The sequence below is a fragment of the Protopterus annectens genome, chromosome 10.part0 (genome assembly GCF_019279795.1).
Source record: "Protopterus annectens isolate FY-2018-M chromosome 10.part0, PAN1.0, whole genome shotgun sequence".
Taxonomy (NCBI): Eukaryota; Metazoa; Chordata; order Ceratodontiformes; family Protopteridae; genus Protopterus; species Protopterus annectens.
The window spans coordinates 1,434,269,155-1,434,286,114 of record NC_056744.1 but is presented as its reverse complement, the minus strand read 5'-3'; positions in this window follow the sequence as shown (position 1 = coordinate 1,434,286,114).

The following is a 16,960-nucleotide window of genomic DNA, read 5'->3' as shown; positions in this document are numbered from 1 at the left end:
AATCGGAAACTTCATTCATAAAACCTGTCACTTACTTATATCGTTTTGACTTGGAAAATCAAACCCATCATGCCAAAATGTATTCTTGGCATGATATATACACTGTTAGACATCCCCATACTTCCATCCCTGTGTGCGAATTATCGCACATCACTAACTCACATAGACTCCAAATACATCTATGGGGTGTCATATTCTATATCAACGCAGCACAGTATAGTATAGTATGTAAAAGAATAGCAATGTATCCAAACAAACAATGTAACCGCATTTAAAAACTGCAATAGAACTAGTTACACGCATTTATCTATAACTAGTTACTAGAAAATGGAATACATTTGCATCATAAGCCCTGATTCTATAAGACGATAGCTATTTGGTGGTAATTTATGGACCGTACATACCTAAAATAATACATTGTGATATCAGAAATGACCTACGCTAAGCTAAGAATGGATATAAGAATAAAAGTAAACATAAGGACCAAGACATGGTCTAGTCAAACTTAATAATGACTACATATACTGTGGAAATGTTCATTTCCTTCTATTTATAGCTGAATAGCAAAGGTACTGGCCAGAGATTGTATACAATAGTGGGACCTAATGTTTTATCTGATGGCAACTCATCTATTGCTTAGTTTTGGTTTTATAGATGCCCTTTCATTAAGGCCTTTGCCCTTATCTGCTCTCAGTCTGATAATCCAATTGACTTCCTTGCTTTCGGTAGCATTCCTAACATTCCATTCCCTAATCCTAGGCTGGTAGACATCCAAAACCATGAACTTAAAGACATGATCATTACCATTCAACTGTACATGCTTTGCTAATGCATTATTCTCATATTTTATTACGATGGCATATAAATGTTCCCTGATTCTGTTTCGGAAACTCCTATCAGTTTTACCGACATAGAAGGAGGTACTTTTTTGACATTTGGCTAAATAAACCACGTGCGTGGTACTAGTCAGCTGTTATTCTAAACTGAAATGTCATGCCTGTATCTGGGTTCATCACCTATATCAATATCAATATATGAGCAGAAGTTGCAACTACCACATGGACGGGTCCCTATGTGATTCTCAGTTCTTAATTCATCTGTTGGATAACATAATAATCTCTTAAGATTAGGTTTATTCTTGAACTGATATTTTGGTTCATCTCCCACTATATTTTTTAAATCTGTATCTGTAGTGAGAATATGGCAATGTCGTTCTATAACTTTCATAGTATCCTGATTATCTATTGCATAATACATTGGTATTCTCAATATCGATGTATCATTACCGCATCTAATATTTTCTCCTAGATTATCAGAATAGAAGGGTGCAGCTCTATTAAGTCTCAATGTACTTATGTTCTGTAGCCCTGTTTCTATTTCATCTTTTTTATAACCACGTTTTACTAATCTATCCTTAAATAGATTAATTTCATCACTGTATCCTTCTTCTGTGGCATCGAGGCGTGAAATCCTCATAGCTTGCCCTTTAACAAAGTTACTAAAGATATATTGTGGATGCATACTATACCTATGGAGAAGTGCATTTTTATAGCATTTCTTCCTATAAACACCTGTATTGATAGAGGTGCTCATCACTCTTTCAACATAGACATCCAAATATTCAATCCTAGTGTATGAAGTATTTGAAGTAAATCTAAGGCATCCTGTCATACTATTCATCAATGAAATACATTCATATAAATTTTGTTCATCTCCATCCCAAAGGATAAAGACATCGTCTACAAAATCGACGATAAAAAGATACATGTCTTTTAAACCAAGGCTCCAGGAATAGGTATTCCTCTTCCCACAGAGCTAAAAACATGTTTGCGTAGCTATTGGCACAAGATGTGCCCATAGCCATGCCATCACGTTGAATGTACATTGTCTTATCAAAAACAAAGACCTTGTTCTCTAATATGATTTCAAGAAATAAACAAATAAGGTCAATCTTTGAATCACTGTATTCACTATGTTTAAAAATATACCTTTTTATATACTCTATGCCCATGTCATTTAGGATCATCGTAAATAATGACTGCACATCTAAGGTCACAAATATCATATCCGCTTTCATCGGTGATACACTAGTGAACTTAAATAAGTCTATTAAAAACTGTCTTGTATCTTTAAGTACAAGTTCGTTCCTATCTAGCACAGGCCTAAGTTGCTTTTCCACATATAAAGAGAAGGGCTCTGTACACCACCCCCTACCAGAGACTATTGGTCTCATGGGGGGATTAACCGGGTCCTTGTGTATTTTAGGTGTACCTTGTATTACTGGTATTGTCAGATGTTCTACTTCTAAGAATTTCGCTAGTTCATTGGTAATGATCGGACTACTAAATAAATCAATAATTGTTTGTGAAATCCTAATTTTAATCTTATCTACTTCCTTTTTATTAATACCACTATAATGTAATTTATCATTAAGCATCTCAAACAATTTTTTGATATAGTTTATCCATTATTACCAAAGGGCCCCCTTTATCAGCTGGTCTAAATGTCTGGAAACACTGCTACTCTTTTACATCGAGCAAAACCGTTTTTTTCTAAGTGAAATCAAATATATGTTAGTTTATAATACCTTCATATGAGTGTTTGCTGACTTTGAAAGTTCATAGAGCTATGAGGGAAGAACTTGGAAGGGCGTGAATTAGCTTATATAACATTTTATTATGACAAATTTATGTATGGATATGTAATTTAATAGAAATTGATGCATTATGCATATAGCGATTGCTATTCTAAAATTTGATGCGAGTATAGATACACGCATTTTTATCATGTTATTTCAAAACAACGTTGATAGACATAACAAAGCGTTACTACTATACTGTGCTGCGTTGATATAGAATATGACACCCCATAGATGTATTTGGGGTCTATGCGAGTTAGTGATGTGCGATAATTCACACACAGGGATGGAAGTATGGAAATGTCTAACAGTGTATATATCATGCCAAGAATACCTTTTGGCATGATGGATTTCATTTTCCAAGTCAAAACTATATAAGTAAGTGACAGGTTTTATGAATGAAGTTTCCGATTTTTCCTGCATAAGTACAGATTTTTAAAAAGAATAATGTTTTATGGTTTAGCAAAATCGTTTTAATATTGACAACTTTGAATTGCCATTACAACATATTAATAAGGGAGATAGAGGAATGCACTGTTTGCTACTAATAGAGCTTTTTAGCAGGGGCATAAAATAATCTTTGTAAATAGTGAAACAGACTGCATTTATCCGTTTTAAAAAATAGGTTAATATTTTGTAAGACGAGTATTTAAGATAATCTTGTGCTATCAACTCTGTAATGAACATAATATAATGTTTTAAAAACGTTCTATGGGAAAGGTTTATATAAGAGTGTGTTTTTAAAAGTTAATTACATAATTGTTTTTGTATCACATGGCTGCTATATAAGCAACTGTTTGTAGATTTAAAAATTTTTATGGTCTGAAGAAGCGGTTAGTGAAAGCACTTACCTTGTCCACGTACTTAAAGACTTATAACATATTTTTAACAAAAAGACTGGATTATTGCAAGTCCATTGGTTGTCTCTCACTGCTTTTCGGTTTTGGATTTAGTACATAAGGCCTTTATATAGTTTACAGGAGCTATTTAAACACCTTGCTTCTTTGAACTAATAGGACCTTTTCACTAGTTTTCAGTATGGTGATGGACCCTTTGAGGTAACTCAAAATAATGCAATGAATGGAAGATCAGACTTTTAAGATTTATTAGTCACTCTTCTATGAGAGACTGCACCGGGGTGTTTGGTTATAAGAAAACTAGCAGGATGTTGTTGGTTTTACTTCTTGATGATTAATCACTATATTTGTTTCTGGCAAGGAAATGCAGTGTTTATTTCTTTCAGAACAATCAGCATGTTAGTTGCTTGTTAGTAAAATCGCCTTTATTAGCATCTTATTTATTAGCTGCCAATGTTAGTGGTTATTAAAGGCCCTTTGGTGATTCATTTACAACTATGTTTCATTTAGCTGATCACCTATGGCAGTACTATATATCACACTATTAGCAAATTGCTGTAATCTTGAAGTAGTAACTTGGTCCTCTGTACATACATTTACAAAGCACTATAAGATCAATTCCTTTTCTATGTGTAGATTGCTAGGACCATTCTCCTTACACCTCCTCCTCCTTCTTTCGGCTTTTCCCGGTTAGGGGTCGCCACAGCGGAACTCCAGTCCGCTAATGATTGGCATTAGATTTTTATGGTGCCGAAGTGCCAGCCCGACACCCAACCTTCAACGAAGGCACACCCATTCACGCGTGTCTTTCAAATGCCACTCGACCACCGGGAGGACATGCAGACTCCACACAGAAGGCACTCCAGCCAAGAATTGAATGGGAGAACCTCTTGCTGTGAGGTGACAATGCTACCGCTGCACCACAGCAGCATTCACAGTAAATTAGGATACTCTACCCATAGAGTAAGGTTACTGCAACAGGCATAGATATGATGAACACAGTACATGTAAGTAAACTTTTCGTAACAGTACATGTTGGCATGATCACTGCTGCAGTAGCCACTCCTTCCCTCCCTCGATCCGCTATGTTTTTTGAGCTGTGAATGCCAGGTGCAAATTCTTATATTTTTGTTTTTCCTAGCATTGTCCTTTCAAAGCTCACCCTCCCTCTCCCTGTTGACATGAAAGCTCTGAAGGGTGTGGTTCCCAAACCTGTTCTGAACTGACTGGGCACGTAGAAGATGACCTGAAGCTTTGGAAGCTAGCCAGCTGCTATATCCTTGGCAGGATATAACCCATATAGCTAAGGCTATTCAGTAGTGCTCAAACATCTAATGGTACAGTAAGTTTACTTACACAACTGTACTTTATTCTACATCACATTGTACTGCATCTTGCTTCTGAAGTTGCACAACAGCACCTTGTTATTGTCTGTATACAAAATACAGGCATTACTCCATATGCAGTAACATAAATTTTGCCTTGGCCGATGAAATAAGCAGTTTTTTTAATTCTGGTCTAATATTCTGGATGTTAGTTTCACCCGGCCTTGTGAGCAGAGGTCAGAGGGCCCCAAGTGTGAATGGATATTTTACCAGACTTATGAAAACAAAAAACTTGATTTGTTAGCTGTATACCAGTTTCCCCAAGCCAGTTCAAAAAAAAAAAAAAAATCAGGGAACTGAGAGTGCCATTCTACCCCCTTCCCCTCAAAATTTCACAGCATCTCAGCTCTGATTTCCATGGCAATGCAAAATACAACCCTATTTGCAGAAAGAAATAACATGTCTAGTGAAATAAATTGGATTTTTTTTTCACTTTGGAATTTCGATACGACAATAACACAGATAAATTCTAGATAAAATCAGCATTCTGCCACTTGAGTAAAAGTTGTACTATATCACATCTAATGGAAAGTACATACAACACACACAGCTTAGAAGCCTGATACATTCTAATGGCCAAGTATACCTACTAGCGGAGGAGTACAACGGTATTCGCAAATACATTCCTCAACTTCTGTGCCCTTTTTGTCCCTATTTATAGCTCCCCTGTATAATTGACAACAATGAAGCGTTATAAAATAGAAATTCCCCTTACTTCTCTGATAGAGGCTTGCCTTACTACAGGAATGGTTTCGATAGCATAAACATTCTCTCGCGTTTTCAGAAAAGCTTGTTGGAGTCCCCCACTTACTGACGTCATCGCGGCCAGGCAGTGGAGGTTTTTTTTTCCCCTCCCCCAAATTGACATCATCACAGCCAGCCTCTGTTTCTCAGTCCAACAATGAAGACCAGCCATTCTGTGATGTTCAGCTGCTTTGTCCTTCCCCCAGTAGGGTTACCACATGTCCCACTTTCGGCAGTTGTGTCCGGCAAAAAAACTGAAAAAATGGCAAATGTTCTGAGATTTTAGGACCAAAAATATTTCTTATATTTTCTTTAATAGTTGCATAAAACCGTTATTTTGTATATGAAAGACCTACATGTTATACGAAACAGAATAAGCAACTAAAATGCTACAAGAATAAGCTTTTATTTAGGCAAAAAAGTGAAGTTTTGTTATTTGTACTGGCCGTGGGTATGTTTTGCCCCGTAGAATCTGAAATTTCTACAAAAAATGTCCCACTTTGGGCATTTGAAAAGGTGGCAACCCTATCCCCCAGCCTTAGAGTGTGAAATACACAGCTGCAGGTAGGGACGTTCTTTTTCCTCCGGGTTTCCAGTATGTAGTATTTTGCTAGAGGAACATGTGCAATTCTCTGCTTTCTTTAGTTTTACTTCATGGCCTGCTTAATTGGTGAGTTTTTGGAAAAACAGTGAAAGTTTCAGATTTGTTTCTTGATGCTTGTTGTTAATACAACTTGTCGCTATTGTGTTTTTGCTGCTGTAGTCCGATTCCTGGTGTGCACGTGATTTTGGTCTTGAATGGCAAACGATTTTCTTTTATTGCTAATGTTTTTTTAATTGGTGCATTTGTTTTTGTGAGCATAATTGTGCAATCACGATCTAGCTATCTTTTTTTTTTTTTTTTTTATACTCTCTCAGCTGTTTTTTTTTTTTTTTTGAAACGCTCACTAAACGTCTTAACGAGTGTAACAGAAGGGTTAGCTAGATCACGAACTCACAGTTCTGCACTCAGAAACAGATGCACCAATTAAAAAAAACATTAGCAATAAAACAAATCGGTTGCTATGCCGACCAAGACCATGTGCACACAAAAACACGAGTTGCTGGTGGTCGATAACTAGGAATGCAGTTTTAGGTCACTAATAATGTCAATGGACTTCAGCTGTTGCAGTGGGACCAGTTCACATCTTACTCCCTGGCACGCCATCAGCTCTGGTAATGGACTTCTAGGTTTCAGGTTCATAATAGCTGTTGATCAGGGAGCTCAGTTGTAGACTAGCTCCAACATCTCAAATGATAAGTAAATAAATATAGGTCTGAATAACTGAAAGGGGAAACGAACAAAAGAAAAGGTGTTTTTACCATATGTTAGTATGGACTTCAGTCTAATAATTACTTGTATACTTCAAGCAAACATACTGTATAAAAGCAAACAGTGTTAAAGGAAAGGCAATTTGCCCTTCTATACTCTCAACCTCAGAAAAGGTCTTTAAGGAAGAGCTAAGTACTGTGAAATTTATTAATAGAAAGATACTATAATCTTGCCACTGTCACAAATATTTTAGATAAAGTAGCAAATGAATGAATACCATTTGTACTTGTTTTTTTTTCCTGTAACTTTATTGACATTGATTTTAGTAGCAGGAGCAATAGGAAAGGCTATGTACATTTTATCCCATTTTTTTACTAAAGTGACCACATATCTTATGATGAAAGTGAACTGATTATTTTGATGGAACTACTATTTCATAACAATTTGTTTTATCTTAATCAAAACTTTATCATTAGCTTCAGAATATTCCTGGCGAAGCATTTTTGTTTTAAGCTGGTACTCACTGAATGAGAAAAAATGTACACTTTTTGCACATTATACTGACAGTCTTTCTTAATCATAGGCAGGCAGAGAAAAGCAATTAATAACATTTATGGTTTACAGTAATTTTAACACTTAAGATGTTCGTCGTCTCCCATTGCTGCAGTCCTGACTAGTGGGTACTCCGCTGCCCTCCATCGGCCCGAATACCAAAGGGCTAGATATGGCGTCGGTCATGGCGCTCGAGACTGACGTGGTGTCAGTATAAATGCGCATGACCGACACCATAACTTTAGTCTTTCTTGCCGCATGGTCCTGAGCAGAAGCAGAATTTGCAAGTGCCGTTCGGCGTTCTGGAATTGTCGGTTTTCGAGTTTCAGACCGGAGACCAAGTTGGGCTAAGTACCCCATTGGGGACATTTTCTTTTTTGTCTTTTTCTTGTCTCAGTATTGTCGGATGTCAGTAAAAGTTAATAACTGTATTTCTTGTGGGAAACAGATTCCTCATAGGGATTACCATTCACTCTGCATTCCTTGTTTAGGGCCTGAGCACGACGTTGTTGGGTGTCGCTTTTGTGCTACTTTTAATAAGCGTACTATTAAACGTCGGTTGGACTGTGCTAGGCTGGTGTTTGGTAAACGTTGTAATTACACCATGCCGTCGGATTCTCCGACGACTGGCTCTTCTAAGAAGCGCAGAGAAAAGTCTTTGCGGTCCAAGCAGGATGAGGCGTCCGCTCCGGACGTCAGTCCTGTAGAACCACTGGCTGCTTCAGTGGCTCTTTCTGACAGTGTGCCTGAGTGTCAAGGGGAGCCTTTGTTACTACAGGGGGTGGCTTCTCCTTTGTTAGGCCAGGTTGAGGGTGCTCCTCTGTTGTCTGTGGCTCCCTCCCCTCGTAGGGTGGTTAAGCCTCCTCCTTCTCTAGGCAGAGGCCAGTCTAAGTCTACATCTGCCCCTGCGGGTGCTTTTCCCCAGGGTCCAGCTCCTAGGAAGCACATGTTGAAGATGGCTGAGGATTTGATTACTTTAATTAGGGGTTCCATGCCTCCCCCTCAGAAGAGGCCCAGGGTAGAGACGGAGTTGGAGGGTTTGGTTCAGTCTTCCATTGAGTCAGTTTCCTCTGTGGAAGACCTTCAGGATTTCCCTCCCTATTCTGATTCGGAAGCTGAGGATGCTTCTCCTCTCGTCCCCTCCAGAAGATTTTTCTTTCTCTGAAACTTTGCATTCCATGAGGGAACATTTCAAATGGGAGGGCCAGGATTATTCTGATTCTCGTAAAAGGCTGAGAGAATTTTTGTTTTTGCCTCAGCACAGGCCCTTGGCTATTCCTCCTGTACTGGATGTTGTTCAGGATGTGTTTTCTGAGGCTGCCCTTAACCCAGATTCTCTGCCTCCTGCCCCTGTTAAACCAGATAGATACTACAGGGTTCCGGAAGCTCACAAGTACTTGTTTAAGAGCCCTAGAGCTGATCCTGAAACTATTTCTCAAGGCCCCAAGGGCGTTAAGGCCTCTGTGGTTAAGAATCCAGTTCCTCTGGACAAAGACGCTAGGGCCCTGGATAGGTGGGGTAAAAAACTGTATACCTCTTCTACTTTGGCTATGAGGGCTTTGAATTGTCAGTTTCATATGCTCAAGTATCAGAATTTTTTGTTGAGTCAATTGAAATGTAAAGTGGATGCTTTAGCTGAAGGTATTGACTGTAAGCAGCTTCAGGATTTAGTGCATGCTTCAGACCAGGTTGGGAAGCATTCTCTGCAGTGTGGTTTTGATGCTTTACAAGCTTCTTCCAGGGTGGCTGCTACTAGTTCTGTTGTTCGCAGACATGCCTGGCTTAAAGGTCAGTCCTTGTCGGAGCATGTTAAAGCTCAGATTATGGATGCTCCTTTGCAGTCTGATGTTCTTTTTGGCCCTCCTGTGGAATTAGTTTTGAAAAAAATGGAGGAAAAAGCTAAATCTATGCAGACAGTTAAGGAATTTTTACAGGTTCAGCCTCCTAAGTTCAATAGGAATTGGCCAGCTAAGGGATGGTCTTTTCCCTCTTCGGATTTTCATTCTAGAGGCAAGTCGAGGCATGGTAGAGGTAGGGCTTCCTTTCAGGGCCCTGTTACTTCTAGGTCTTTCAGTTCCTCTACCCCTTCTGCTGGAGAGGGCAAGGGTCAGTCCTTTCGGAAGCAGACCCAATGACCTGTGTCTTCGGCTGCCGGACTCTGCTTTGCTGGCAGCTCCTCTGGGCGGAAAACTGGGACTTTTCAGCGGGAATTGGCATTTGGTTACCCAGGACAAATGGGTGTTGGACATTGTAACTCGAGGCTACAAATTTTATTTTCACACTTTCCCGCCTTTCAACGGTATGCCGGATGTGCCTCATCAGCAAAAATTGGAAGCACAGGCACAGGTTTCTTCTCTGCTCCAGTTGGGAGCAATACAGGAAGTTCCTTCATGAAAGGGGCACAGGGTTTTATTCCCGTCTTTTCTTGGTGCCAAAGAAGGGCAATACTTGGAGGCCCATTCTGGATTTATCCATTTTAAACACCTTTCTAGAAATTCCGAAATTCAAGATGTTAACACTGCAACAGCTGTTGCCTATGCTGGGCAGGGATCACTGGATGGTGACTTTGGATCTCAAGGAGGCCTATCTCCACATTCCTATCAGGCCCAGTTGCAGGAAATTCCTGAGGTTTCGGACTGGGAATGTGCATTATCAGTTCTCTGCATTGCCCTTTGGCTTGTCTACTGCGCCCAGGGTATTCACGAAAGTCCTGGCTCCAGTAATAGCTTTTCTCAGACTACGGGGAATTCAGATTTATCCTTATCTGGACGATTGTTTGATACTGGCTCAAGACAAGCACGTACTACTTCGACATCTGCAGTGTGTGATGACAGTTTTCAGATGCCTGGGGTATTCTGTGAACGAAATAAAGTCCAGTCTAGTACCCTCACGAGAGATGTGTTTTCTGGGTGTGAGTCTGAATACAGCGACTCAGATGGCATTTCTTACCCCGGACAAACAAAGAAATCTTCACCAGTACTTCCTACAGCTATCAGTCCTGTCCAGGCTGACTGCAAGGACAGTCCTTCAAGCCTTGGGGTTCATGGCATCTTGCATTCTAGTACTTCCCAATGCCAAACTGCATATGAGGAAGCTACAATGGTATCTCAAAAGCGTTTGGACTCAACACAGCCATGATTTGGACACTGTCATTCGGATTCTTCCTTGCATCCAGAAGGAATTTGTGTGGTGGGCTCAGGAATGTCACCTAAACAAGGGACTCTCTGTGACCCAACCAGAGGCAAGTCAGATATTAACGACAGACGCCTTGGAGTCAGCCTGGGGTGCTCATTTCAAAGGAAAATGGATTCAAGACCTTTGGCCCCCGGAGTTGCTTCACTTGCATATCAATATGAAGGAGATGCTGGCAGTTCAATTTGCCTTAAAAGCATTCAAGGATCTACTTTGCCCGGGACTAGTGTTGATTCGAACAGACAACACAACTGTCATGTGGTACATCAACAAGCAGGGGGGGAACTCATTCTTACCCTCTTTGCAGACAAGCAATGCTGTTATGGGAAACTGCTTTGGATCTGCACATCACTCTTCGAGCACAGTTTCTGCCAGGGGAACAAAATTGCTAGCAGATGTTCTGAGCAGACAAATGGTGGATCCTCACGAATGGAAGTTGGATCCTCAGGTGTTTCGTCAGTTGACCATGGCTTGGGGAACTCCAGACATAGATCTGTTCGCTTCTCCTCTGAATTTCCAACTACCTCTGTTTTGCACAAGGCTGTTTCATCCGAAAGCCTGGAAAATAGATGCACTATCCTTCAGTTGGAGCAACCTTCACGTGTATGCCTTTCCTCCTCTGCCTCTTCTTCCAAAAGTCCTGTTGAAAGTCAGGAGGGACAAACCGTGCATGATCCTTATAGCACCGGATTGGCCTCGTCAGCATTGGTACCCTCTGTTGAGGAGTTTAATTCAGGGGGCCCCTTGGCCATTACCACGGATTCCTCACTTATTGTCTCAAGAAAACAATAATTTTCTCAATGTCAGGGTGCGATCCCTACACCTGACAGCCTGGCACATTCAGTTTTAGAGAATGAGGGCCTTCAGCTCCCTCAACAAGTTTTGGATGTTCTTTTGGAAGCCAGGCATCCTAGTACTCGAAAAGTTTATGCTGATAAATGGAAGAGATTTTTTCTTTGGAGTTCAGCTAAGGGCTTTGATGTCACATTGCCTGATTTGATTTGTACATTGCAATATTTGACTATGTTATTGGACAAGGGTTTGTCTTTCTCTTCTATTAAAGTGCATGCTGCAGCTATTTCTGCTCACTATGATGGTGACCCTCCTTTATTTTCACATCCATTGCTTAAACAGTTTCTTAGAGGGGCAAAGAATATAAGACCCCCACGGAGGGCTCCTACTCCTACTTGGGATCTTAATTTTGTTTTGGAGAAGCTGACTCTGCCTCCTTTTGAACCTGCAGCTACGGCTGACTTGAAGTTGTTGTCTTGGAAGACTGCTTTTTTGTTGGCTGTTACTTCTGCTAGAAGGGTATCTGAATTACAGGCTCTCATGGCAGTGGAACCTTTTCTGATTTTTCACAGGGACAGAGTTTCCTTGCGTACTAATCCTACTTTTCTGCCTAAAGTGGTTTCTAATGTGGCATTGAACCAGTCTATACATTTGCCTACTTTTTATGCTAACCCCCAAACTGAAGGGGAAACAGTTTTGCATTCTTTGGATGTACATAGGCAGTTACGATATTATTTGTTCAGGACCAAAGAGTTCAGAAGTTCTCATCAGTTGTTTGTTTCGTTTGCTGTGACTTCCCGTGGAAAAGCTGTCTCGAAACAAACTATTTCCAAGTGGATTGGCCATTGTATTGCTTTTTGTTATTCTCATCATGGTGAAGAAGTTCCAGTTGGGATCAGGCCTCATTCTACTAGGGCTACGGCCACATCTACTGCTTTTTTAAGAGGGGTAGCTACTAAAGACATTCTAGAAGCAGCTACCTGGAGTTCTGTACATACCTTTACAAAGCATTATCATTTGCCTCTTTATTCTAAGTCTAGGGCTGGGTTTGCCACTGCAGTCTTACAGGGCATGTCTGCAGCTCCTCAGGATATTTAGTTGTCCGACCTCCCTTTTTGTTTATTCCATTGCTCTGGGATTCTACCCACTAGTCAGGACTGCAGCAATGGGAGACGACGAACATAGTACGGTTTTGTACCTACCATAAATGTAGATGTTCGAGGATCTCCATCGCTGCAGTCCAATTTTCCCTCCCTCCTTCCCCCTTTTTCTTTTTAGATTGGGGTTTTTGGGTGGTGTTCTTTTTTTTAGCATTCTGACATCTGAGGCAAGAAAGACTAAAGTTATGGTGTCGGTCATGCGCATTTATACTGACACCACGTCAGTCTCGAGCGCCATGACCGACGCCATATCTAGCCCTTTGGTATTCGGGCCGATGGAGGGCAGCGGAGTACCCACTAGTCAGGACTGCAGCGATGGAGATCCTCGAACATCTACATTTATGGTAGGTACAAAACCGTACTTTTCTTTCATTCACTGAAAATTTGTCTGAAATGTGTTTATTTCCGGATGTGCAACAATATGCTGAAACCACTAGAGGAAGTTTATGCTATACAGTTTATAAGAGGCCCTCCTTTACTTACAATTATCTATGTGCTTCAAGTAAACATTCTGAACTTGATAGAATGAACACTATTAAGGGGCAGGCAATTAACAAAGTCAGACTTTCCTGGTAAACAAATGTTAAATAAATGTTAAATAAATAAATAATAACGAATATAATGTGATGAACTGTTGAAAAGACATTGCTAAAAAAGATTTTAATAATGACTACTCTGCAGCATAAAGTGTAGATTTCAAACATATCAACCACTTTATAAGTGTCAATTGGAAATCATCAAAGGTAACCCAGACTTAGCAAAAGCTATTGTGTATAGTAACCTCTGTATCTTGAGGGCTTTGCTACTTAAAGAAAACTACAAGAAAGTCTGTATAGTGCAGACACAAACACTGATATTTAATTAAGGCTAACAAAATACAAATTCATTAAAAAGATGTTCTATGGAGTGCACACTTTATTTATTTATTTTTTATCATTAACAATGTAGAGAATAATTTAGGAAGTGATGGGCAGGGTGCTTAACTAGAGTATATAGAGCTCAAATGGTAAATAAGGGTAAATGCCAATTATTGACCACACTTAAAAGATTATTTTACCAAAATGTTTTAAAGCAGAAATCCTTTAGAGAGTAAATGCATTTTTCAAAATTTAGCCTGAGCTATGTGGAAATATAAGCTTGAACTACATATTTCTGACTGACCTGTGCTGAAGACTATAAATTGGGTGCTATTTTCAAATATTCTGCTGACAGGCAAATTCTCAGCTATGGACTTGACCATGCTAATAGCTGATGCACTGAACACTGACTAAAGCTCAGTGCCAAAAAATGTAGTAGAATTTTTTTTTTTTTTTTTTAAAACAAGACTATCCAAATGCATACCATGTAACTAGTAATCCTCTTAAAGTAGACCTAGTTGTTAGAAACCTGGGCACATTCATCAACAGTGAAGACAGATTAAAAGACCTAGCACATTGCTCTCTACCTGTTACAAGCTTTTGTATGGTAGTGTTTGCTTAGCCTTCTATCCTACAAAAGACCCTGCCATCCTAAACTTTTATCACTTTCAGAAAACTGGTTATGCAATACATATGCACTCCAAAGACCTCAGGGTCCAGCATAACATAAATAGCAGATATGTAACGTAATGTATCCCCTACCTTTTGAACAGCTTTCCCTTTTATTTCAAGTAAAGCCATATCCCAGCCATCTTTAATATCAGTTTCAATGAGTGAATGTACATGTGTAAATTAACCCCTGGAGTATGTAGCCTAGCTCTGACTAATCAGGGCAACAATTGTTTTGACTAGTTTACTGGGTTACACTGGCTAGGCTTCTCAGTGGTCATCATGACTACTTCCTTGGAGAAAACCTGTGAACCTATGGACAAATGTGGCATTTAGTTTATACTGCAGGGAAAAGGCATTGATACTGCGCTACTATAACTTTGTAAGTTGTAATGCAACTGCACTGCTTGTCTGTTTTTCTAATGTCCTTTGTATGCAATGGATCCAAATTTTAAGAGAACTTAAGAGTGAATTTTCAGTTTAAGTAAGAGTCTCACGACTAATCAGTCAGTCAAGATTTTGGGTTGTATCTGATTCCCAAGTGGATAGAATAAATTTACCATGAATCTTTAGTGAAACCCATGAAGTGACCCTTTACTGCAGCCCAACATACAGGGCCCTACACATTGCTTACAAAAGCAACATCCTTAAATCAGATCAGCACAGTTCCTAAAGGAAAAAGCATTTTATTTAGTACTGGTGACCAATAATAAATACAAAGATTTATTTACCAGGATGAATACAGAATCACTTCTATTCTTAAAATCTTGTCATGCCATCAGTTCTACATCAAAAGATATAAAAAAACAACGTCCAGTATCCAAATGGTAGCTACCAATTAGGTACCTACATTTAATCATATTTAAAACAAGTAACTAAGTTATACACCAAGCATTCCTCCACAAAAATCAATAGTTTTCAAAGAACTCTAAAAATAGATAAACATTTAAAAACATTTTAATAAAGTGATAAAAATCTTCATAACCTGCTTAATAAAGTTGATCCACTTTTCAATTTATGCTGCTTGCCCCTCAGATAAGAGCTAACAAATCTCAATTTAGTGTCATAGGGTACATATTATTTTATGGACCCATTTAAGAGGGTGAGAATTTGAATAGAACTTTCATACTTTCGCATTTTATAGCTACACTGCTACAGACGTTAACAACACACACCACAAATACCACACAAAATTGATTATAAATATTTTAGTCTGGTTGATTCCCCCTATAACTTGGTGTCCTTAGCCTGAGCTCCATCAGATCCAAGCATCCTATAGCTGTGTGCTCATTTAGATGCTCAGGTTTATGGTTGCCCTGGTCATAACCTCATAAATGTCTCCTTATCTGCCATCTTCTAAAGAAAATCATAAGGCTTTCTTCACATATGTCCGCAATCTCAAGGGAGGCACCCAGATCTGTTCAGAACTGGTGGCCGAGGACACCACATACACAAACCATGTAGATATAGCCAACCTGCTGTCAGACAGGTTCAGTAAAAACGTCACTCCTCTGTCTCCCCATCAGTAAAACAGGACATCCCCAGTACCTGACCCCCTTCCCTTATCTCTATAGAGCAAGTCCTCACCGCCCTCTCAAAGCAAAAAATACAACCTCCATGGGGCCTGATAACATTCCAGGCTGCATCCTACATGAACTCAGGCAGGAACTTGCAGCACCATTAGCTACCCTATGCAATCAAACCTGAGTACCGGTTTTGTTCCAGCCAAGTGGAGGACAACTACTGCCATCCCTTTGCACAAAGGTGGAGCGTCCACCGATCCAGGAAATTACAGACCCATCCACCTAACTATCCTGATCTGTAAGGCCATGGAGCAGGTTATCATGGACCTCATTAACAAGGGCAGTGGCATTCTCCAGACACCTGATCTGACACGGTTTGGTTTTGTCAAGGGGAGGTCATGCCTGTTAAATTTGGTCAACTTCTTTGAGACGCACACTAAGGTCATAGACGAGGGGACAATGGTGTAAACTGCCTACCTTGACCTGGCCAAGACCTTCGATACTATTCCCCACACAGATATAATAGATAAACTCTCTCGGCTAGGCATCAATCCATATGTTACCAGATGGGTAGCAAACTAGCTTACTGGTAGTCAAAATAGGGTAAGTCACTTCAAGTAGTAGAACCATAACAAGCGGTGTACCCCAGGGATCAGTCTTGGGGCCTCTGCTGTTTGGGATATACTTCTCAGAGGTACAGGCCAAATCTAGCGGGCTATGGCTGGCCAAGTTTGCAGATGGCTACAAGCTGGGTGCTGTCATCAATTCCCCTAGTGATGTGTATATCCTCCAAGAGGGTCTCTCCCAAATGACTGATGCCAGAAACATGGCCTCAAACTTAATGCCATAAAATACATCATCATCCCATTTGGGGAGAATGACCCCCCACAAATTATCACACTGATAATAAGGCACTAAGCATGCAATCAGTCGTGAGGGACTTGGGAACCCAAGTTGATAGCAAACTGACTTTTGACCACCATATTGCCGCTGTTGTACAGAAGACTTTCTACATGGCCCACCTCATTAGTAAGGGTATCTCATCCAGGGACAAGGTGGTCATAATATCCCTGTATTCTTCCCTGGTTCCCTATCAGAAGAGCGACTGCTGAAAATAGTGAATGCTCTTCTGTCGAACTGTAAAGTTCATAAGCTGAGAATGTGGAAGTCACGGAACAGCTGTTCTCGGGACTTCGCTGTTTTGTCCACTGTGGTGCGATCTCGGAGTTGGTATATTTAAGTTGGGGGGTGTGGGTGACAAAGCCCCCCACTTTAGTTA